The sequence below is a fragment of the Vombatus ursinus genome, unplaced genomic scaffold, assembly GCF_900497805.2.
Source record: "Vombatus ursinus unplaced genomic scaffold, bare-nosed wombat genome assembly UNPS02009835.1, whole genome shotgun sequence".
Lineage (NCBI taxonomy): Eukaryota > Metazoa > Chordata > Mammalia > Diprotodontia > Vombatidae > Vombatus > Vombatus ursinus.
The window spans coordinates 12824892-12852385 of NW_020949613.1; positions in this window are offsets into that span (position 1 = coordinate 12824892).

A 27494-nucleotide genomic window follows, 5' to 3' on the forward strand; every position below is an offset into this window, starting at 1 on the left:
TCTTCTCATGCTTGGAGTTTTTAATCCAAAATTCTTCCGCAATGGTACTTTGGCATCTGATAACCAGCCCTACTGGAAGTGTGAGAATAGCATCAAATGAGCACTCTTTTGCTAACTTTCAGGGGAGTGGCTGCAAGTGACTGTGTTTTCTGGAACTCCTGAATTGGATCAATCCTCTGGCTAGGGAATTTTGATGTCTAAGAAAATAGTTGGTTTATAGCTACTTGCTAGATATTTTGTTAATTTTTTATGCATTGCACAAATGATAATTATGTACTATTTATATGTGTATTCATTCTTTCCTAGGAGCAAAAACAACTCCATGTGATACCCAGACATTAATCTGTTTCTCTTGGGGAACATATCACATTTTACCAACAACACCTGATTAGGGCTCACTGAAGCATAAGTTGAAAAGAAGGCAGGACTCAGTGGGTATGATTCACATCTACACTGCTATTTATGTGAATCCCAAAATCCACACACCCTTCAACAATGAGTAGAAATTAGCCCATACTGAAATGGAGAGCCAAGGCAGAGAATGTCACTGATTCTCCACAACCATATAGAAAAGACAGTATAAATAAGAATTTAAAAAATCATATATCATGTAGTCCCTGTGTGTGCATACATATGTATTTGGAATCATTCTTCAAACTTTGTAATCTAATAATACTTCTAGAGTAAAAAGTATAAAAAAGGGAAATAATTATATGTGTGTGTATATGTGTGTATGTGTGTGTGTATGTCTTGTGACATCTAGGCCAAAGATATTTTTCACTTTGAATTCTATTAATACTGTTGGAAGATGTATTGGTTATTTATCTCTAAATCTTCTCTCTCTTCTCTTGCCATATTATTAACAAGTATAAAGTAAACTTACAACATCATTTAGGGAGTATTGTATACATGCAATAGGAAAGTCACTATTAACTCCAATTATCTCAGTGTCCAAAACATATTCAGCAGAATATGCTTAAGGCATTCAGAATGAAGATCTTTCTGATTATGATAAGGTACTCATCTAAACCTTGCCAAAGTCAATAATTCCTTCAAGTGTTGTTTTTCAATTTTGTCTGACTCTTCATGATCCCATTTGGGGTTTTCTTGGCAAAGATACTGAAAGAGTAGTCATTTCCTTCTGCAGCTAATTTTATAGATGACAAAACTGAGGCAAACAGGGTTAAGTGATTTGCCCAGGGTCACACAGGTAGTAACTGTATGAAACCTGATTAAAATGAGGTCTTCCAACTCCAGGCCTGGCACTCAACCCACCGTACTGTTTAACTTGCCTCCTTCAAGTTGAGTGCTCTTAAAGTTTCTCTATTAGTCAGAGGGGCTTTTTATACAGAGAAATACTTTTATTTAGACAGTCTTTGTGCAACTGTAGAATCTTTTTATTTGCTAGTTGTATATGCCTTACATAACTGGAAAAAAGGTCTGTCAGAATGAGGCTATTGTGTCTATACACACATATGTATGCATATGTGTATGTGTATTTATGAATATATACACATATATCCATATATGTGTATGCATGTTTGTTTGTATGTATTTGTATTTATATATATATATATATATATATAATTTCCTAAAAAACAGTTGGAAAGACAAATTGAATTTACTTGCACCAGTCAATGCTTCTATGTGTATAAAACTGAACAATGATTAAATGCTATTCATGCCAAGATAACCTATATAGTGTCTGTTTAATCTTAGGCATGCATTTCTTTAACCTCTTGTTTGCAGAAAGTAAATTTTTGTAGGGAAAACAATAAGTTACAATTATATTCTATTTAATTCCATAGAATGTCCCAAGTAACTTATATATTTCTTTCTAAATTATCCCAATTTGCAGAACAAATAGAAAAGAAAATAATATAAGAAATTTAAAATATCTCACACTATATAGTCCTTGTGTATATATATAACATATATAACATATACATATATACATACATACACAAATACATACATACATAAATACACTTAAGATCCTTCTTGAAACTTTTGGGATTGGGAAAAAACCTAGAGAAAAATTTAGTAAATGAAAGTATTTAAATCATTTGAACTATACAAAAGTTTACACACACACGTTCTTGAAATTTATGAAGAATAATTTTAACATTATTGGAAGTAAAAATAGACATAATTTTATTTTTTACAAATATTCCAAATGCATTAAGATTCATGAACTGATGAGTATATTTCATCTGTCTCTTATGTACTTGAATTGTATATTTTGGTTTGGTAAAAACATAGTAGACCTGATGATCTGTAAGAACAAAAGAAAATGAGTTAAGTATTATGAATTTGTGGGAAAAAAAATTGCATAGTCTGTCTCTCCACAATTCTCAGAATCACTTCTGCTCCTGTCAATTAAGTTTCTAACCCATTGGAGATGCCTTACTATAGTGTAACCAGTACCAATAGATGGTGAAGAGGTTCATGTGGCACATTTTTATTAGCTATCAGTCATACTATTTTCTTTGTTTTGTTTTGTTTTGCTTAGGCAGTTGGGTTTAAGTGACTTGCCCAGGGTCACACAGCTAGTAAGTGTCAAGTGTTTGGTCTGAGGCCGGATTTGAACTCAGGTCCTCCTGACTTCAGGGCTGGTGCTCTATCCACTGTGCCACCTAGCTGCCCCTGTCATACTATTTTCAAGGACAATTGTAAACACCTCAAAAATAATAAGATATAGGCTGAACTAATATATTTGAAAGAGACTAATTCCATCCATGAGATAGTATTAATCTTTTTCATTTAATATTGTACTGAATACTTGAAAATCAAGATAGGATAACGGTTTGCTAAGTGATTCTTCAAATAAAAATAGAATTGGGTGCAATTTATTTATTTATAAATGTAGATTTATAAATCTACAACTTTTAAAGTATTCATGTGGTAAATATCAGATGTAAGCTTTTTAAAAACAAAATAATAACAATAAGATATCAATTTTAACAACAGTAACATGGCTAGCAGTAGCAGCTCTGAAACTTTGTAAAGAAATAGCAAAGCATATAATTAATTTGAAAAAGTTGGCAAATTAAATATACTTATTTATCTCTTACTCTTAGTTTTTTTCCAGTTACTCATGGCATATGGATGACATAAAGAAAATAATAATTACCATGTTGTTATGGTCTTTGACAGAGCAAATTATCTGATTTTTTTTTGCTTATCTAAAATTTTAATATTGTGGATGTTGAAGGAGTATTGAATATTTAAGCCAAAAATATAATTACCTTTCTTTTAGGATATTTCTCCATCCTAATCCTAGGTTCTGTGTTTTGTATCGCTTTCTTAAAATATTGAAAATTATTTTGTGAAAACATATTCATAACATCTTCTCTGATATCTGATGCTCAAAAACAAAGTCAGTGGAATAACTGGAACCACACTACATTATGACCATTAACAATCAAGTCAATTCAATGAATATTTAAGCCTCTCTAATTTGCAATGAAATGTGCTGGTGATACAGAAATGGGGAAAATAATTGAAGACATAGTTCCTAATCTTAAAGAAGTTATACTATGGGCACAAAGCTCTATGAAGAAATAAGCATGATACAAGTTAGAATAATGTAAGGGTAATGGAAAAATATAGATGAAGTTATTTAAGGAGTTTCATGAAGGAGAAAATTCTTCCAAATGAGAGGGTAAGACAAATGACATTTGAACTGGGCATTGAAGAAAGAAATATTTAAAAAACGGGAAGTGTGAAGTGAGAGTTTTCAGGTCTAGCAGAGGCTAAGTGACTGGTGTTATGCTAGGAAAATGAGCAGGGTTTTCACTCTCTTGATTTAACTACACACAACAGTTCTCTGATCCAGGTTTGTTCAGTCTTTCCTTCTATACCTTGCAGCATCAGTGTTTGGCTTTTGTTTTTTTTTGCAGGGTTGGAGAAATGTGGGTTTGACATTCTGGGCAGAATATCTACAGTTTTGAAGTTTCCTGACCTAGGGAATGACTCAGGTATAAGGAATCTCTATCTTCACTCCCTCCCTTCCAATATTTGTTCTCCTCCCCTATGAAAGAATATGGAAATGATGAAAAATATATACCAAAACTTCAGGGATTCAGTTAAAGTAGTCCTCATGTGTGTGTGTGTGTGTGTGTGTGTAGATACCTTTGCATGTATATGTATTTTGAGTATATATAATATATATATACACACATTATATATATGAATATACATATGCACATATGTATATGTGAATGTGTATGTATACACACACAAATATATCCCTGAAACATATAGTAATAAAATATAATTTTATTAGGGGGTTAATGATTTTAACATATATTAAAAAAACAGAAAGCCACCAAATTAAAAAAAAAATAAGATCAAAATAATACATTGAAAATTAGAGGATAAAGTAGAAACCAAAAAAAGATTATAGAAATTATAAATAAAAATTTTTAAAAAAACATTATTTTAAATGACCAACAAAAAATCCATAAACCTTTTGGCAATATAATTAAAAAGAAGATAGCAGAAAATAAAATCAACAAAATAGCAAATGGCAAGGTGAAATCACAACAAAGCTGTTTTTTTTCCTTAATTTAGAATTATGTATGGTTCTATGTTAAAACTGAGAACACAAAAGACAAAAAAATTTTAAAATATAACATATATCAATTAATAGAACAAACGGGCATAAAATAATTTCAGAAAAAAATAGATATTGCTAACTATAAAGGAAATAGTATATAGCAGGGGTAGGGTATTTTAATTCTGAGTGATTCACAGAAGATTCTATAGTTCTTATAAAGAAAAAATAGCATCATTGCTATACAAATTATTCAAAAATTATGAAAGAAAATACTCTACCAGACTTCATTTAAGAATATATATATGTGTGTAAATATGTGTGTCTGTGTATGTGTTATATTATCTAAGGCAGGGAAGGGTAAAGAACAGAACTATAGACCAATCTCATTAATGAACTTTGATTTTTTTAAAAAATGAAATTAAACCCTGTAAAACAATACAGCAATTCATCCAAAAAATCATTCATTATTAAAATGTTACAGCTATACTAGATGTGTAAATATTGTTCAACATCAGAAAAATAATCAACAGAATTAATCTTTAATCATATTGAAATAAAAATATATCAAACTTCATAATTATTTCAATAAATTAAAAAAACCTTCAAGATGGTACAATACTCAGTTATATCCTAAAAATCTAGGCATAGGGAAACTTTTTTTAATATCTTTAAAAAAACTGTAAATCTAAAATGAAGACAAAGCTTCATATACAATGGGGATAAATTAGAAGCTTTCCCAGTAAATATTGGAGTAAATCAAATATGACTACTCTCCCTCCTCTAACTTGATATAGTTTTAGAAATTCAAACAGTAACACAAGGGAAATGAATTAAAGACATAAAGATAGGTAAATGTAAGATAAAACTTTTTTTTTATATTTGCTGATGACATTGCAGCTTACTTAGGAAGTCCTAGGGAATCCACAAACATATAAATTGAGACAAATGATAGCTTTAGCAAAGTTGCAGGCTACAAAATCTAAGAAGCAATAATGGAAAGGAAAATATCATTCAAAATTAAAAAAAGGCATAAAATACTTAGAGATCAAATTTTTTTTTGTTTTTTGGTTTTTTTAGGCAATTGGTGTTAAGTGACTTGCCCAGGATCACACAGCTAGCAAGTGTCAAGTGTTTGGTCTGAGGCCAGATTTGAACTCAGGTACTCCTGACTTCAAGGCCAGTGCTCTTTCTACTGCACCACCTCGCTGCCCTTTAGAGACTAATTTTTGCAAATACATAAAATATATATTTATGTTTTCATATATGTACACACACACCTATTTGGGTGTAATGGTAGCCATCTATAGAGAAGGGGGGGAGAGGGAAGGAAAAAAAATTAACATACCTTAAGAAAAAGGGAAGCAATCAAATGGAAAAGATATGCATATACATACAGGTGTATCATATATACATTTATATGTATATATAATACATGTATCAAATTTATTAGATAATGGATTCTTATTTGCATACATTTTATATGCATACACATGTGCATATTAATCACATACATATGTGTATAAACATATATACATATATATTTCTATTTCTGTATACCTATATCTATCATTTTTTTAAATCGATCTCCTCTTTAATAGCTTAAACATGCACTAAGACTTTTGGGACACTTCGTAACCTAAAGCCAATTATTAGGAAATAAATGGTCAAAGGATATAAACAAACAATCCTCAAAACAAGAATTCCATATTATTAACAATTATATGAAGAAATGTTGTAAATCACTAATAAGATAAATTTTCATCAAAACATACCCTGAGGTTTCATCTTGTGCTCAGAAAAGTGGCATAAAGATATGAATTTTCACTAATGGAGGAGTAGTGGTAAGATAGACACACTAGTGCATTGTTCATAGAGACATGAAATAGTATGTCCATTTTAGAATGCAGTTAGGAATTATAAAAATGAAATGACAAAAATATTTTCCATATTTCACCATATAATTGTTGCCACCGCATAATAGTTGCACCCTGTTTTTTTCAGTTCAAAAATTCGTTTATAACCTCTCATTGTGTAATCGTCAAGTGGTATAATTCTGTTTGTCATGTTGCTTAAAAGGTGAACAGACTAGCAATGTATTCACCAGTGACATATGGACATGAATTTATCTCTCATGCATTGTGAGCCGAATTCTCAGTGCACATGCATTGTCAGTATATTTCTGAAAGCCAACTTGCATGATTTGTTTAGAACACTACAGTACTAGAGGTATTGTCACTCAACCCAATAAGAACCAGGGGCACTAGGGAAGTGGGTAGGCAGAGGAAGCTGCCATGAGTAAGTCACGTGATATGATAAGCATTATCCCAATTTTAACCTATATTCAGAAGTATTCTGTGCCTCCTAATCTTGCACCAAAGACAGTTTAGTAATAAATGTTTTTTAGGTAATACTGATGGAAAAGTTTCACAAAATGGTCACATTCACTATTTTTTTCAAAAATTAGTCCTAAAATCTATGACAATTATGTGGTGAAATTATACCTCAAAGGGGTCATTGCTAAGAAGAAATGCCTCATATAGCAAAACATTTATAGCAACACCTTTTGTGGTAGCAAAGAACAGGAAACAAAGAAGAGAGTCATTGATTCTGCAATGGCTAAACAAATTGTGGTATGTAAATGTAACAATATTATTTTTTAATTTTTATTTTTTTAAATGATGCAAGTAAAAAAAAAACCTTAAAGTTTAAAGAAAGTGGATTTCCGTGGGGGTGCTGAGTAATTTTTTTAAAGGGGATGGTAGGCTAAATAAGTTTGGGAAGCTCTGGTGGGATTTTAATTGGGACTCAAAGGAAATCAGGGAAGTCAGTAACAAAGAAGAGGAGGGAGAGCATTCTAGGAATGGGGAAAAGCCAGAGAAAATACCTAGAGTCAAAATATGGAATACTTTGTTCATGGAACAACCGGGTGACCAGTTCTCAATTTCCTCATTTATAAAATGAGTACATGTGATGATGTGATCTTATTGTTAATCGCCTGTTCAAGAATCTCCAGGGACTCCATAACCTCCAGGATTAAATATAAAATCCTCTTGAACATTCGAAGCATTTCAAAACTTGGCTCCCATATCAGAATATTATTGACAAATATAAATGAAGAATATGGAAAGATTTGTACCATATGATAAAGAATGAATATGCAGAGACAAGAAAACTAAAAAAAAAAATACTACAACAATGTAAACAGAAAAAAAATCAACCACAACATAATAAAACATGGATTTTGCAAAATTACTAAAAATAAGAATGACTGCAGATAAGATATGGGAAGTTAACAACTTCTTTGCAGATGTGGGAGGCCAGTATATATGATATGCAACATATATTAAAACTTTTTTCAACATATTTATCAGGTTTTTTTCCTCTTAATTTTCTTTTTTATTACTTTAAAAATAGTATATGCAATGTGGAATGTCTCTGGGAGATTGGTGGTAAAGGGATACTGGAAGAAATGTTGGTGATGCAAAAAAATAATAAAAATTTATTTTTAAGAAAAGTAATAAGTAATCACTTTTACTTCCCCCGAGTTCTTCCTCTAATAGTGATATCAGGTGGAAACAGGAGAAACAAGAGCCAGACATTCCTAGTTAGCACTGCCAATGAGTGCTGTACTTTGGCCAGCATCAGCAGCTCATCCTCCAGGAGTAGTCCTATTATCTGCCAACTACATAAGTATATCTGAGGTTTAAAATTTTTGTTACTATTTCTGTGGTACCTATGGGCTCAGCTGTTGAGCATAGTCTTAATTGTGCCATTTACTTACTGGTTGCATACATAATTGCATAATAAATTCATGTTGGATGGGTAATTTCCTTCAAACCTGATCTAAAATCTCATCTTTTATAATGACCACTTCTTGTCCCTGCTCAATTTAAATGCCTTCCTTCTTAGTTCATTCTCATTTATCCTGTCTATAGACTGTTTATAGTTGTTTGCATGTTGTTTTCCTCAGATCAGATTCCTGCTTCTTGAAAACAGGATGTCTCTTTTGTATCTCTTTGTAGCCCCAGTACTTAGTGAAGTGACTGGCACATAATAGCACTTAATGAATGATAATGGTCCCACTGACTGATAAGTGAATTTGACCAGGACCCACTCTTTCCATCTTTTTAGACTAGATCTGTATACCTCACCCAGGCTAGAATTGCAGCGGTCTACTCATTACACAGACAGAACTGAACACAGTATCAGAAGTGATCAGAAGTCACAGTGTAGTGAAACTGTTGCTTCCCTCAATCTAGACATTATACTTCTAATAATATGGGCTCAGATAACGTTCTCTTTCTTTTGGTTGCCATTCCAAACTACTAACCAATATTGGGCTTGGAATCTATTAAAACTTTTAGCTCTGTTTCCTGTGACCTATTATGCCTTGCTACATGTATCTTTCCCAACCTTTACTTATATAGCTGATTTTTTTAAAAGCACAGAGGTGACATTCAACCTTCACACCAATGAAGATTCGTTTTACTAGATTCACCTCCTTATTCTGCCTGGTAGATATCTTTTTTTTTTTTTTTGGATATTGAATCCACCATGCTTAGTGCTAGCTATTCCTCCTAGAGTCATGTCATCTGGAAATTTAACAGATATGCCACCTATGTTATAACAAGAAACTTTTATTTAGCTCCTACTATGTGCCAAGTACTGTTCCTTGCAACAACCTGGTAAAGTAGATAATATCTCCATTCTTCATATGAGGAAACTGATTCAAACAGATATGAATTAACTTGATCAGTATCATAGAGCTAGTAAGTATTTGGAGCAAAATTTGAACTCAGATCTTCCTGATGCCAGGACTAGTGTTCTATCCACTGTGCCTCTTACCCCCACCTAGATGATTGACTATATGGATAACCTGCTAGAGAAGACAGGAGAGGAGGGTATCAAAAGTTCTAAAAGAGTAGCTTCCTCTGTTAAATAAAAGAACCACTTTTTAAATAGGTATTTGAGGAAAAGAAGGAAGGAAATAAGCATTTATTAATTTCCTACACTGTGCTAGGCATTATGCTAAGCACTTTACAAATATCATCTCATTTGATTGCCATAACAACTGTGTGATATAGGTATAACTTTGATTCCCATTTTTCAGTTGAGGAAATAGAGGCAAGGAGAGTTTAAGTGACTTGTCTAGTGTCACAAAGTTGGTAAGTGTCTAAGACTGGATCTTATTTCAGGTCATTCTGAGTTCAGGCCCAGCACTTCATCCACTCAACCACCTAGCTGCTTATTATTATTGCCTTATTCAAGTTATTAATAAATAATTATTTCTTTAATATGGAATGTCAAGTTCTCATGATGAAGTGGGTATCTATGAATATACATGCATAAATACACTTAAATGTATATGCTAATATAAATGTACTTTTTCATGAATGCATGACTAAGGAGGCAGGAAAGGGTATCTTTCCAAACCCCATTGTCAGGAATTTGATTACTTTTTTTCTGCTGCAGTTGTCTTATTATATGCTTCTAATTTCCTAGACTTTTTCTAAGCCTATTGATCAGAAACTCAAAGATAAAAAATACACTTATTATGTGCTAGTGTCCTTTATTCTTTAAAGAACTTAAATAAACTTCTTAAGGTAAACATTATTTCTCATTTTGGAGAAAAATCTAAACTTTTTTGTTTGTTTGTTTCCAAGATAAAGACACTGATATTATAAGGCAAGGGGTAAGGGTCTTTCCCCTGAACTTAACTTTGTTTTCCTTCCGTTATTAGTCTTGGTATTCATTTGTATCCCTTCAATTCAACCAGATTTACTACAGAACCTACTGTCTGCAGAGCAGTTGGGAAGATGCAAAGTTTCACGTAGATTCTGAACCCATGGAGTTTACAAAATAATCCAAGGCAAGTAGAGATATTCTGAGTTAGGAAAAGACATTACTATTCTAAGGGAGGTCTTTGTTATTGGAAGACATAACATTTGGATCCATCAGAGAATGAATAAGCATTCAATAGAATGTAATGGAGGAATTTCAGTCATGGAGAGCATAGAGTAGGGGTTATTTTCTTCTTTTATTTGTATATTCAGTATTTACCATGTCCCTGAAATACAGTAGGAGCTTAATAAATACTTGTTGATTGTTTGATTCATTCATAGGTAATAACAAAACTCATACAGTGAAAATTAAGAATAGTACTTGACATTCAAATAATACTTGAATGTCCAAGAAGTAATTTATACATATTGTCTTATTTGAGCCTTACAAAAACACCAGGAATTAAGTAGTATATTGGCCCCTTTTACGGATAAGGAGGTTGAGGCATAGAGAGGTTAAAATGCTTGTCTAGGTACACATAGCTGCTGAACTTTAAATTGTATTATTTGAAACTAGACATCTCTTGACCATGAGTTCTGCATAGTTTTCCTCTACATTTTACTTCTTGAACATATCAAATTCATAAGAATTTCACTCTGCCTAAAGCATTGAGCATATATTCAAGTCTCCCACTAATATGTCTCCTACTGGAATGAAATTGAGCTCTTAAAGCTGTGCTAGAAGGGTACAAGCTTGAGTCCATCTTCTATTTTTGAAAGGCTTCAAATATAAGTAGAGGGATAATTAAGACTTTTTTACGGAGCAGGAAATAAAAAAAATGTTCTCAGTTGAAGGTGGCATTATGTGTTTTTTGAGGGGTGGGGTATGAGAGGGTGATTTCACCATAGTGGGTATAATTGATATTGCTAACAATGTTAGCTAGTCGCTTTGTGGCTGACCTGGGTACTTTGATGTGAGAAGGGAGTAGTTCTAACACTTTTGGCCATGTCAGTTTATCTCTTCCAATCTTGTTTATTTCTAAGCACTAGCCCAATCCTTCTTTGTACTTATGGTCAGCAAGGACTTTCCCTAGGCAGGGGGTGGTAAAGGATTGTACCGTTTTCCAGGTGAAAAGGCAGTGCTGATGGAAGCTTATGGAGGCATTGATGATCTGGACCATTAGGATGAGTGCATCCTTCTGCTTTTGAACTCATCTTGTAAGGAGATGGTGTTGAAGTCAAAATTTTCATCCCAGTAGATGTTCAAGAGGTCCCAGAAATATTTGTCCCAGTACAAAAAAGTAAAGACTTGTATAAAGATATGTATATAGAAACTATTGTTTAACATTCCCATTTAAAAGGTTTCTTTTAAAATATTTGCCTATGCCAAATTTAAGGTAAATTTGTATCAATGACTTAAGATTTTAACCTAATTTTTTGTAATATTTTAAATATATTTTTAAAAAGCAAAGTGTTAAAACTTTAGTTTTAAGTACTATAATTTAAGAAACAGATGAAGTTTTGCAAAATGGATAATAAGGCCTCATGTCACTAAGATCTAGATTCAAATCCTATCTCTGAAATGTACAGTACTAGTTTGTGACTCTGGGAAAGTTACTTCTATTTGCTGTGGTCCTACATATTGTCTAAGCTATAGAATATTTATAGATCTACAAGCAGGGGTAGAAAACCTGTGTCCTTGAGTCCATAGGTTCTCCAGTCGGGAGTCTCATGACCTAGAAATCCCTTTACCTTCAATTGTATAGAGAGGGGTTGTAGGAGGTACATTTTAGGTGGGCTATGTGCTGTCTTGTTGGAGAATGAGGTGAATACTGATCTTTGCCTACAACCCACGCTGTCATCTTTCATGTTCTTCAGGGTAGTCCCATTACAAGGTGAATGGGACTCTCACAAGATGAGAAAAGTTGAGAGCTTAGAGTGGCAGCATTTTGCAATGGACAGTCCTGCCTTTTTTCCTTCCCTTAAGCTGGGATCCCATTGTTTTATGAGTTATTCATTCCTGACATCACCACTACCTAATCTGGAGTCCTCTTTCTGTCACAGAGAGAGGTTTCAGACTAGGTTTTGACTCTTCAGAACATCATAAATCCTTAAATGATCACCCCAATTTTATAAATTTTACTGACTTTTTTTTATGCTTTCTCCCCTCCCAGTTACCTGTGTCCTGAATAGAGGGCTGTAGGGTGGAGCAATAAATTCCTTTCAAAGCCTTCCTTTATAGAGGACTCAGAATTTTGAGAATTGTCTGGGTAACTCTCAATTTTCCATGAGCAGCCCTGATTAATTTGGACTCCACAGGATATCTTGTCACCATCAGTCCATAAATTAAATTCTGGTCAATGTAAATCCAGTTCTCCCCTCTTCTTTCGTCTTTCTTTTATTTTTCTTTCATCTTTTTTTTGGGTGTGCCATCTTCCCCATTAGATTGTAAGATCCTTGAAGGCAGAGACTGTCTTTCTTCCTTTTAAAATTTATATTAGTACAGGAACTTAGTACAGTGCCTGGCACGTAGTAGACACTTAATAAATGTTTATTGAATTGAAACATTTAATTGAATTGAAAGATCAGGTCAAGTCACAAAGAGTAGAACATAGTTTGTGTCTTATACTTGGAAAAACCCACCCTTTACTCTTATGCTGATTACCAGTATCTAGCACATCTTAGGGCTGAGGTTTAAAGATTTAGAGATTGTATTCTGTTTCAATTCCACATCCCTTTCCTTCCTTGGTTTGGTTGGAAAAATATATCTAAGGGTATATTCTGGTCATGATGAATCCATGAGAAGTGGAAACACCTTGCTTCAACTTTCCTAAACCCTGGTAATAGGTTGGTTTTGGTAATAATAGAACCTCTACTGTGACAGGCAAGACATGTTCACTGCAGGAGATAGGTATACTAGTTTAGCTAAGAATATTGACACATTGCAAGGAAGAGGGATTAAGGTCCTTTTGGAATGGGAAGGTTGTATTGAGTATATCAATTTTTTCCACTATCTCCATTCCATGCATGGCCATGTAACCATTCCTTCCATGCTTGGGCAGTTCACTTTTGGCATAAGCCCTAAGTCCAGTGCTCTCTAAATTCTCTACCCTAAGATAAAGCTCCAATTTTCCTCGCCTAGTTATAGTTCTGAAGACAGACATTTGAGTGAATAGATTATTAAATGTCTTTTGTCTAATGGCTAGCCTTACTAACTTTAGAAAGACTCAGCATGATAGGGTCTACCCACCTGGTGATTAACATGTTTAATTACTGCAGCTCATTATACTGTCTACTAAGGCTTGAAATGGTTATAATCATCATTGGGAGAATAGGCAAATGGATAAAATCATGGGTCCTTTAAGCACTTTTAATTAAAGAAGTAATATATGAAAAGCAATCTACAAACATTAAGGTGCAATATAAATCTCAGCTATTCATATTTTGTTTCTCCCTTAAAATCTATCTTTTATAAAATTTGAGCATGGCCTATAAATATTGAAGAATATCATAAAAATTATGATTAATAGAAAAACATGTTAATATGAATTAGAGGCAAAGAAAGAAAAGATAACTTTCCTAGTGATGTAAGGGATAAAAAATAAACCTTGGATTCAGGAAAATCTCATGAGTTTAAGTTCTGCCACTAACACGTACTAGTTTATTGCCCCCTGGCACCTTTGTAAGAATACAAAATTACAGTGTAGGGAGTTTCTACACTGTTAGTTTTTAACACCAATGAACTCAAAGGTCATAGGTCATAGGTCTAGACTATCTCCTTCTCTTTCAATTTTTTCAAACATATATTTTACAGTATTTCTTAAGCTTTTAATCATCTTAGGAATATATTTTACATTTGAGAAGAGCCTATAATCAGTATAATACAAAACTTGTTCTAACGATATTCATTGTTATTAGCTCAGTAATATGTAAAGTTAGAAGAGGCCTAAATATACAAGGGTCAATTTTTTTCATAATTAAATTTTTTTTTAGTGGTAGATATAACATAGTGATTTTAATACAAATCACAGTGCAATTTCAAAGTTTCTGTTGAAAACCAAAGAAAATATAAGAAAAGCCTAAAATTACATTTTAAATATCATTATATACATTCATATTATATATATGAGTGCATATATATATTTATATATACACATTTATACACACATAAATATAGATAGATATACTATATATGCATCTATAGATGTACATGTGTATATATATATATATATATTTCTATACACACACATATACGCACATACACATACACACATTTATATAGATAGATAGACAAAAGGAGAAAATTGACTGTTCCCACAACATAAAACAGCAGTTTCATTATCCTGAAATGGATGATTTAACATGATCATTGAACATTCATTTGGTTAATGCTTACTATGTGTAAGGGATAGTGCCAGGTTCTGAATGTACAGAGATAAAAGAGATAACACCCTGTCTTCAAGGAGCTCACATTTCATCAACTAGACAGCATTTACACTTATAGGTATATAAACAAAATATACAAAGATGCAATGTAAATAGGAAGGCACGAACAGCTTGAGGAGTCAGGAATAACCGGTAGCCTGATGACATAATGAAATAAGCAACAACTTTACAGTCAGATGCTCTTGTTTCAAATGATATTTTTTCATCTACCTCTGTGAACTTTGGCAAATCACTTAATTTCTCTAGCCTCAATTTCCTCATCTTTAAAAGGTGAAAGTTGAATTAGATAGTCCATTCTGGCTTTAAAGATATGGCCCTATCACCTAAAGTTGTTTCAATATTATGTTGAATAGTCCTGAGTTGTCTGAGCAGTAAAGAACTAGACTTTTAAAATTATTTTCACTATTCCAGGAGAATTCCAACAAAGCTTTTAAATTATTTTCATTCAGAAAAGTCTTATGATTTTTCCAATATTTATTGCTGAAAATTCTAGGATTTATTGAGTAAAAAAGGTCTTAAAGTTTTTCAAAAAGGAAATCCCAGAACAGTAATAATATCAATAAAACAAATTTCACTTCATTAAATGCCTTTATTTTGTCCATATGATTACTCCTTCCAGTGCTGTAAATTGCAACTCTTTAGTGTGTTAGTAGATGGTTTCATGATTCGTTATGGCCAAAAATTTCATCTTCGAGTGGGTTAAACTCTATTCATGAGAACTCTTCATTCATTTGTATTATCTAATTTAAAAAAAATTCTGAAAATTGACTTATTGCAGAGTGGGAAAGAATATTCATTTTTTTCTAAGTTGGAAACCTCATATTCTTATGGCTTGAGAACATTTTTCTTCTAAGATATCCTATTATTCTCAAGTTTGCCCTTACTTTATTCATCTTTTCTTGTATGATGTATGTAAACCTGGAAATAAGCCTGACCTCATTTTATTCAACCTCCATAAACAAGGTTACTATCCTCCAAAGAATCATTTGTCATGCAAATATTGTTTTCAAAGGGGAATTTACCCTCTTTGAACTTAGTTTTGTTTTTGTTTTTGTTTTAGAGGGGGGAATAAAACAATAATTTGTTATAGAAACAAAAGTTTCTGGGTTTGCCTTAACTAGAATATCGAACCCACACCTCACCATCAAAGTTGGTTGTGATGGGCCTTAAATAACCTAAGTATTAAAAAAAAAGTACTGATCACTTTTTCTTACATCTTTTACACAGCTGTCAGAGTGATTTCCATTAATCATAGTCTGACAATGTCATACCTCATACCACCTGAACTCTTCAAGCCCCAGGGGGTCTTTGTTATGAATAGGATGAATTGTAAACTTATCTGTCTAGCGCTTCTTTTACCTTTTTCCTCATCATATACTATATAGTCTACCTATAAAAGCCCACTTGTTCTACTTACATGGTGTTCCATTTTCACGCTCCATACTTTTGTATTGCCTCTTCCTCATTCTAGGTATGCATTCTTATCACATCACTTTTTTGGAATTCCTAGCTCCATTTAAGAAAGCTTATACACCACCTTTTCCCTGCCACAGGCCCTTCCTGGGTCTTCAAGCTGTTAATGCCCTACTATCCAAACTGCATCTTTTTATGTGTCATGTATATAGCTATACATGTGTATGTCTCCCTGATACAATATTCTTTGTCCTTCATTCTTTACTTCTACGTGAATTGGATTTAAGTGAGGCATTGTTGCACGATGTCATCAGTCTCACTCTCTTCCTGAGTCATCAAAGTCTGGTAATAGTATGTGAGCTCCTCAAAGACAGGATTTTCTCTTTTCTCTTCATATCTTCAGAACCCAGTACTTATCCTGGTACATAGTAATCATTTGACAAATGTATGTTGAGTGATCAAGCTAAATCAATCACTTCAGGATATTGATGCTATCTATTTTATGTTCTGGGACTCACTTCTTTATTTCATGACAAGTTAAAAAATTCAGAGTGTTTGTAGTTAATACTTGCTGGCAAAGCAATAGAACAGATAAGAATCTAACTTTAATGCAAGTTTATGTACAAATAAAAAAGATTACTTAAACACAATTTTGTACTTTCTGTGTTAGACTAAAACGAATTCTAAAATATTTTCCCTCACCCCCCAAAAAAATCCACCCAAATATTCATAACTAGCTATTAATATTATGGATATAATTCATAGAGTTAAATTTAACTTCTTTAAAAAAAAGGTCCAAAAAATTCAGATTTGAAGAAAGATCATTTTAACAAAAGTCAACAAAGAAACTTGTGCTCCAGACCCAGCTTTTCCACTGGCTAGCTATCTGATAGGAACGTCAGTTTTATCTATCATCTCTCTGTCTGCCTCAGTAGAATAACTCAAATTTGAATCTCTCCTCAGAAATGTGTTACTGTATAGACAAAGGGCAAGACAGGTAATTTCTCAATGCAACAGAAAATACTCTAAGACTATAAACTTATTTTTCTTTTCATTTATTTTTGACAAGCAACACATATAATTTGCCTGCATTTGGGTTGTATTCTCAATTTCAGAGACATTCTTATCCTGTTACAGATGAAGTCATGTAGTTCATTCATATTTCATGTTTAACTATTCATCAAAATCAAATAGGAATTTATTCATTTATTATTCACCTGCCACAATGGCTTCCATTTGACCCAACAGGTCAAAACAAAAAGGGTAACTGTCTAAGATTAAATTGTAAACCGCGGCTCAATTTCTACTGGGGAGTACCCCATGCTAAGAAAACTACATGAAACCACAGATCTTGATACCTCAACACTACCCTTAACCATCACTAAAAATATTGTGGAGGTTAAAGGAAATAATGAATACCAAACATTTTTCAAACTCTAAAACATTATATAAATATTGGTCATTAATATTTTTGTGGAAACCTGTCACAAGTTTATTGTGAAGAAACCTCATAGTAGAATTTAAAATATTACAGAAATGTGAATTGTTATTGTTACTATTTCTGTTATTTATCATTTTGTTCAGCAAAAGTGAGAAATTGCTCTGCTATTCCAATGATTCAAGAAGAGGTTAATGAACAAGGACTCTGCCCTTTGTTTTATTGTCTATGAAAAGATAATAATTTTGAGACCAATTTAGCCCTTGTATCTACAGAAATATAGATACACAGATAAATCCCTATCATGTGTTTTTAATAGGATTTTTACCTATTTTTAATGATTTTTGACAATTTTAAAGGTGGTATTTCAACCAACCTCCCAGAATTTCCTCTATAGGAGTTCATTCTGGAACAGACAGAAAATAAATGTTTAGTAGACTTTGCAGAGAACTAAGGAAGGAACAGATAACACTGATGATAGACACTGTATTAATTTTTTCTCAATGTACTCCTTTATCATACTTTGTGCACTTGATAGCCTTTCTACAAATGTCCCAGTTTCAGGTACAAGTGCAGCTCCTGAAGTTATTATTGTACCTTCTTTTGCTGCTTTCCTCTTTGGTTTTGAAGATTATATATGAGCAACCCTAGTGTTTCTTGTAATTACTAAATCACTCTATACAATTTTTGCCAAGTCAGAATTCATTCCATTTTGAAAATTCAAATTTCCATTAATCTTTTTGAAGTTTATGTGGAGTCTCATTCTATGTAACGTGAAATTGTCTTAGTTCATTGTATTAGTATGAGTTTAATGAAAAGAGCTCCAGAAGGGTAGAGAGTTAGGAGACCTAGTTTTGATTGCTAATGTCCCTTACAATTCTCACATTCTCTAATTCTAAAAATTCTCTTATTTTTCATTGCCATAAAATAGGAAATATAGAAATGCATTTTTCATTGTAAAATATAATTGGCAATATAATGGCAGAATTATTTAGTTCTAGAAAATCGATTTCCTTAATATTTCTGATTGGGTCTAGAAATTGGTTAAAGAATAATTAATTGTTACATATAAAGTGTGCAGAGAGGAGAGGGGAATAAACCCTTATTAGTGTCCACAATGTGCCAGCTACTATGCTAAGTCCTTTACAAATATTATCTCATTTGATTCTCATAACAAACCTGTGAGATAGGTGCTATTATTAGCCATATTTTGCAGATGAGGAAAATTAAGGAAGACAGAGGTTAAATGACAATAATAATAGCTAACATTTATTCAGCATTTACTAGGTTCCAGTCAGTGTACTAAACACTTTACAACTATTATCTCCTTTGAGCTTCACATCAACTCTGGGAAGTACATGTATTATTATCCCGATTTTTGGTTGAGAAAATTGAGGTAGGCAGAAGATAAGTGACTTTCCCAGGATCACAGAGCTAGACATGCCTAAGTTTGAAATTGAATTCATGTCTTCCTGATTCAAACCCATCACTCTACCACCTATGGTACATAGTTGCCTCAGATGAATTTTGGAAAATATTTTCTACCCTTAGCTTGTAAGTTAAAAAAAAAGCATGTTTTATATTTTGAAATATAATTCTGAAAAAAAATCCTTTAGAAAATAGTATTCTCTCCTAATAATAGGAACAGAGCTTAAGTTTTCAAAGCACTTTCATAGAGACACAAAAGGAAGGAGAGAGAGAATAAACATTTACATAGTGTCTATGATGTGCCAATAAGTACTATGCTAAGCACTTCTTAGAAACTATCTCATTTGATCCTCAGGATAATCCTATTACATAGGTGTTACTATTGTCTGCATTTTACAGTTGAGGAAATTGAGCCTAACCAAAGTTAAGTGATTTGCCCAGGGTCACACAACCAGTAAGTATATGAGGCTGGCTTCCAACTTATGTCTTCTAGATTCCAGCCCCAGTGCTCTATTTACTATTCCAGCAGCTGCCTCTGAGTAGACATTATCTTTCCACCAAAGTTACCTAGAACATTGATTCAGAATTTCTCATCTATATGTTTCATTTAGTCTGTACCATAAAATGAGGAATGTAAGATTTCCAAGCCCCAAATTATTTAAAAGAGATGATTCACAGGAGCAATAGTGTCATATATATGGGGCAGGATAATCAGTTAAAATCAGCTATATCAGTCCAGTATAGCTACAGCCCTAGTCATTTTGTTATCTCTCCCATATATCATACCAAATCTATATGCAATACTAGTTAGTGAATCTGGAAACACTTTCATACCATGGGATAAATATTTAGTCAATTATTAAAATATGTTTTAACACCCATTTTGTTAAAAAAATAAAGGTACATAAGTGACATTTCCTTCCTCTAAATAAAAAGATTTTAACTTAAAACTAAAGAAAAATAAAAGAAAAAGTCATTTAAAATTATTCTTTCACACTTATATTGTATATTTATATTATGTATTTACATTAAAAAAGAAATGAATATTTCTCAAGCTTTCTCAAAAATCTTGCTGAGGAATACTTTTCTACCTATGTGTATATGTAAGGGACAATGAATATATGAAAATTAACTAATGGATTATGGTATTATTATAAAAATCTCTCCCTTAATTTAAAAATTCTCATCAACTACATGCAATCTCAGTTTTGAATGAAAAGAAGCCCTTTCCTATATAACTACTGAGCCATTTCTCCTTCTACTGGTACAGCTGACTTACTTCTGGATTATAGAATATGATCCCATCCTTCCATTTCTCTAACAGAAAACTCTCATTTAGAATCCCGTCATTACACATGGATTCAACATCACTTTCATTTCATCATTTCCATTATCTCACACACTTGGAGAAGTTTGAATTGCCAAATGGTACAGTGTCATAATATCTTACATTAGCCTTACTCTTTATCAAATGCCTAATAGGGCAATTCAAGTTCATATTTCTTGGCACTTACAACATTAGTGTCAAAATGTCTTTTAAAGATTAGGTTCACAGTGGCTCTTCTGAATATGTCTTCATCTTCTGAGAGTCTCAGATATATAATTTAGACATAATTCAAATAGTTTCTAAGTAAATGATTAGATAAAGCATAGAACAATAATACTCTCTCTGTAGGTAGATTCCTTAGAATCTAAGCAAAGTGATAATTATGTAAACTGAATCATATTTTTTCCACTATTTCACACTGCAATTTGAGAAATGTAACTTCCCCAAATAGCTGCACAAATGTAACAAAGATCATAGAATCGTAGATTCAGAGACTGCAGTAAATAAGGATAACTTTATCTTATCCTTTCATTTTATACATGAAGAAGCTAAGGACCGAAGATGTTAGTGGATTTGTCCCAAGGTCACATAGGGAATAGGAGGCATAACAAATATTGAAACTCAGGTTCTTTGCCTCAAAATCAAGTGATCTTTCCACTACAACATGTTTTTCATTTCAAATTCATGAAAACAGCAAAAATGTTAAAAGATCTTATTAAACATTCAAATTTTCAATTAATGTTATATTGTCAGAATTTAAGCAAGCATTATGCATACATAATATTTCATATTTTTGAAAATTCTCCCACACCCATTACCTTATTTGATATGTGTGGCACTGCACTGATTATGATAAAACATATTTCCTCCATAAAATAGGATTTTGAGTTTTGGAAACTGTCCCCTAAATTTTTAAATGGATTAAGAATAGAGAGTAAAATTTTTGTGTTGAAGTATGTTAGGGTCTATCTTATCTTAACTATTTTTCACTTGAAAAAGCATTTTATAGATCACTGAATAGAGATGTTGTCTAGTCTGGGGAAAGACTTAGAGTTTTATAGTAAGAATGCTAAAGATCATCTAATACATTTCTATATTTTAGAGATTGATATCATCTGCTGGGGGAAGGTAAATGGAAAATACTCAAAACGTAGGGTTGGGAAGAATTAGAAACTAGAGTGCATCTGTGATCTCATTGATTTAGGTGCTTCCTTCAATAATGGAGATCATAACCCATCCATGTCTACCTGTCCCATAAGATTCCCAACCATATTCTTCCAAAGTTCATTACAATGGGTCAACCAAATGACCTGAAGGCTTTTCTTCCTTTCCCTGGACAGTGGAACATTCTGGATATGCAATTGCCATCCTTCTGTCTTGTAACATGACCAGCCCATTTTCTCTTTGTCATAAAATTTCCTGATGACAGTTTTAATCGTGTTATAAATGAAAAGCAGGGATGGGTAGTATTACAATCAGGGATATTAAAAAACAAACATCCTGGAATTGGAACAAATGGATTTATTATTATGTAACAACTTCCCTATTCCCAGAAAGACATTCATAATTTATCTGAGGTAATAGATCAGAGAAAGGAGAAAAAAACAAAAATCTGGATTGATTTCTAAGACAGGAAATGCCAAGACACCACCAGTTGAGATGCTAGAGATGATGATGTTGATGATGTTAGTCAATGTCAGAGCCAGAATTAGTATAGTGTAAACTGAGCTTTGACCTAGGTTACTTTTTTTTTCAGTAGTGTGCAAGAGGGAAAGTGTCAATAGAAGGATAAAACTTTGTCTCTATGATGACCACAATCATAGATGCCTTGGTTTTCTGTCCTCTATTGACCCATTTCATTGTGTTGTTCAAAAAGTCCATTCTAATGTCCACAGGGACCTAATATTATGACACTCTTCTTTTGGGTCAGCTGTCCCAACCCTGTACTACTTCCAAAGACAATAAGATCTCATCCATGGTTGCTTTGTTTCATGCACTGCTACCCTTTCCCCAACTTTGCTATGCCTATAAGAATTTGCGTTCAGAAATGCTTCTGAATTATTGTTATTGAGAACACAGTTTCCATCAGAAGTCATAATATCTCAATCTGGTTACCAAAAGACATTTATTTCTCTCTTCTAAAGAAAAAAAGAGGTTAAAGATAGTCAGTATACAATAGAATAGAACAGTGTTTCCTAAACACATGTGCATAGTAAATATGTACCATTTCAGAAAAATAAAATTACTGCTAAACTTACTTATTTTTAAACTATACATAAAAAAGAAAAAAAAAATTACATAGCAAATAGGGAGCCATCCTTGAATCAAGGAAGACCTGGGTCAAAATCCTACTTTTACCATATAGTATTGGCTATGATATGGAATGTGATATTGCATAGGGCAAAAGAGCTAGGATTACAACCAAGAATCACCTACATGGCAAAACTGAGTATAATGCTTCAGGGGAAAAATGGAAATTCAGTGAAATAGAGGATGTTTAAGCATTCTGTATGAAAAGATCAGAGCAGAAAAGAAAATTTCACTTTCAAGTACAAAATTCAAGAGAAGCATAAAAAGGTAAACAGGAAAATGAAATCATAAGGGACTTATTAAAGTTTAACTGATTATATTCCTATATGGAAAGATGATACTTGTAACTCATAAAAAATTTTCTCTTTATTAGAGCAGTTAGGAGTGAGTTGAACATGAAGAGATGATATCTAAAAAAAATTAACCTTATTCTCATCAGAATTGGCTCAAAGAGGAAATAACATACACACTCAATTGGGTATAGAAATCTATCAGGAAAATAGGAAGGGAAGGGGATAAGAGAAGGGGGGTGATAGAATGGAGGGCAGATTGGGGGAGGGGTAGTCAGAAACAAAACACTTTTGAAGAGAGACAAGGATGAAAAAAGAGATAAAATAGAATAAATGGGGGGAATTGGTTGGAAGGACATGCATTTAGCAATCATAACTGAAAAAAATTTTGAAGCAAGTTTCTCTGTTAAAGGCCTAATTTCTCAAATATATAGAGAACTGAGTCATATTTATAAAAAAAAAAAAGAGCTGTTCCCCAATTGATATATGATCAAGAGACATGGACAGTTTTCAGATAATGTAATGAAAACTATTTATAGCCATATGAGAAAGTGCTCTAAATTATTATTGATTGGAGAAACGCAAATTGAACCAATTCTGAGGTACTAACTCATACCTATTAGATTGGTTAATGGGACAGAAAAATAGAATGAAAAATGTTGGGGGGATGTGGGAAAAATGAGACATAAATGCACTGCTGGTGGAGTTGTGAACTGATACAACCATTCTTTAGAGAGCAATTTGGAAGTATGGCCAAAAGGCTATAAAACTATGCACACCATTTGACCTAGCAGTGCCACTACTAGGTCTGTATCCAAAAGCAGATTTAAAAAAAAGGGAAAATGACTTATATGTACAAAAATATTTATAGCAGCTCTCTTCTGGTGGCAGGAAGTTTGAAATTGGGAGGATGCCCATCAATTGTGGAATGACTGAACAAATTATTGTGGATTGTGATGTAATACTACTGTGCTATAAGAAATGTTGAGCAGGACACTCTCAGAAAAACCTGTAAAAATTTGCATGAGCTGATGCAAAGTGAAAATGTACTGTGTACAAAGTAACAGCAATATTGTGAGATGATCAACTGTGAATGATTTAGCTATTCTCAGCAATACAATGATGCAAGACAACTCTGAAGACCTTATGATGAGAAATGATGCAACCGCGGAGAAAGAACTGATGGTGTCTAAATATAAACTGAAGCATACTTTTTTTTTATTTGCTTTATTTTTCTTGAGGATTTTTTTGGTCTATCTTTTCTTTCACAACATGGCTAACATGGAATTATGAATAAATGTATTTAGTAATTTCTCCTAAATGCTTATGTAGCCTATTTAACCTAAAGAGTATTTCTTTCTGTTGCATTAATGGCCTAAGATATTAATATCCTAGATCATGTAAGCTACTTCATTTATTATAAAACACTTCTCTTTTCAAATATTGTAACAGCATATTTATGAACATCTTTAATATGCAAAACTAGCTGTCTTCTTGGAAAATCTTTTTGTCTGATATGATGAGGATACTTCAAGCTTTTGGCATTCCTGGGAAATGAGCTATTCTCCAAAAGTGGATTTTCCACATAAATAAAGCTGAGCTTCAAGATAAAGAAATCTGATCATTTTAATATACGTCCTTAAAAAGCTTGAGAAGCCAACCTTGAATACACAGAATAGGTGAAGAAATGAAAATCACTCCTATCAGTAGAGAAGTATGTGGCTAAGGTATGAGATGTTGTATACATTATTGAATGTAATCACTGTATAAATTGGTTTTTCTCTTAAGAATTTCTGTTCCAAGGGCTAACTTCCAATTAATGGTATCCCAGTGTCAGCTGTCTACTTGCTGTCTTTATGAAGAATTTTAAAAAGCTAACTAGTTACTCAAGCTTGTTAAACCAGTAATTTAAATTTTCCCACAGTTTTAAATCACAGGGCCTGCTTAAGGGTAACAGATTTCATCCAAGTGAAAAAGGTTTTGTGACACATTTTCTTCACTCCCCAGAGCCTTTCTCCATATACACACACATAGATGCATATGTATATATAATATACAGATGTGTGTGTCTGTATAAACATGCAGATATGTATACACAGATCTACAACTATATTATACATAATTATTACATGTATATTAATATAAATTTGTTTATATAAAATTATATCATTAGATTATTTATATCATAATGATATATTATATAATTAAATATACCTATATATGCACAATATGTATGCACATATATGTATATAATGTATATGTTTATATATACATATATGCTTACAAACTACACATGCATGTTTATACATGCTCTGAATAGTGAAATGCAGGATACCATGGACATGGGAAGGAAGGAAAGAATTAGCAGTGGGAAGAAAGGTGTAGGGTAGATCAGGAATTCACAAGATTGTATCATTGACAGCAGTGTGTAGAATAGATTGGAATGATGAGAAATTTGATGTAGCATGGCCTGTTAGGATGACATAGTAATTTCTGCAAGAGATGATGGGGATCTGAACTAAGGTGGTAGGTCTGAGAGTAGAAAGGAGTTGAATATGAGAGAAGTCAAGGTAGGAGCAATAAGATTTCATAACTGGTTATACATGTTGAGTGAGGATAATGTGAGTGAATAGGGGATAATGCTGAGGTTATGAACCTGAGACAGTGGAGGAATGGTAGTGACTTCAATAGAAATAGAGAAATTTAGAAGAGGTGAGGGTTTAGGGGGAAAGACAGCAAGTTTAGTTTTAGAAAGTGGATTTTAAATGTCTCCTCAGTTTGAAAGCTCTAACAGACAATAGGGAAATTTACATTCTACTACTTCTCTCAAATATTATATTACTCTAAAGAGATCTATGATCTCATCAATGTGGGTATATGTATGATTCATATCACATCCCATTTGTGCCTGCTGATCTCATGCCACTTGACAATTTCTGCCCATAATTTCACCATAAATGCTCTTTCCAACATCTTATTGATTGTTTTTTGACATTAAAGATACCAGTGGAGTGACCAGACTGTCTACCTTTTTTCCTTAATTCTCACTATGTAACTCCTCTGTTTTTGCTCACATCTTGGATGTCATTTTTTCCATTTCTCATTCATAATTCCTTGTAATACACTATAATTTCTTTAAGGCCAACATTTATTTCCACACTGAAATTTGAGTGATCATCAGTTTTTATTCCTTTAACATCATGATTCACAACCATCAAACAACATTGGAAGAATGCTGCTATAAAAGAAAATTGAACATTAGAAAGACAACAAGCTTAATTGTCTATAAGAAATTAAAAAAAATATTTTAGTGAAAGACTTTTTTTAATACAACTTCTTTACTGGAATACAATTTTTAAAAAAAATCCTCTAAGTATTATTGCAACATTCTGAAAGTGAATTAAAAATTTTGACAATTCAAATGCTCCATAATATGAAAATGAAGACTAAATGTAACACACATGAATTTAGAATAGGCACCTTTAATTCATCATAAACACATTTATATTTTTCCTGTGGATAGCTGTGTTCCCTTTATTCTAAATTGCTTATAAACTAGATTCTATTATCACCTACGTCACAGAGTTTTTTTTTCCTTTATTTCTAGATCCCATCAATGCAAACTACTGGAATATTGCACATAAAGTTGGCTCATATGATTAAAATTAATTATGATCAAGCCATCAGCTTAATTTCTAAAACTACACTTTGACTTACTTGTAGGCCTAATCAGATTGAAAACAATTCAGACTTTGCCGTCCTTCCTCTCTCATCCCAATGTTCAATAAACTCAAGCTTGTTTCTTTCTACTTTAGAAATTCTAGGGCCTCCTTTGTTCTTTCCCATCCAGTTTCATGATGATATCTCACACTACTCAGGCAAAATACACCTAGAGGAGGAAAGCTGAGGCTTTGTTTCAAAATAATAATGTGGAGAGGAGGGTGGCATGCCCCATAGTAGTCAAGAGATTGCTATCCCTATGCCTTCTTGATGTAGAATAATCTCTATTACACAATATAAACCCATTTCCTAGTCCACCATATCTATGGCACCATTATTGTGGGCCCTATATTTTCCCCAAATTTCTGCATTGGCCATCCCCTCAATAGATGGGTTACCCCATTCCACTCCAACTCTTGTTCAACTGTTTTTGATACAGGTAAAAGGAATGTGCCACTCATCCCCTTACTCTCCTCCAGGATGCTCTGGAGCTTAATGTCATCTCAGCCTTGTCACTCAGCTCCAACCATGATTATTGGTTATTCAGTGACCTCTATCTCCCACTAACTCAACTATGAGCTGACTTATCCTCTCTCAGAGGATATCTATCTATCTATACATATATATGTATATATGTATATATATATAGTGTGTGTATTTGTAAGAAACAATGGGTATGAGGATAACTATTATATATATTATATATTATTATATTATATATAATATAATAATATATAATATATATAATAGTTATCCTCATACCCATTGTTTCTTACAAATA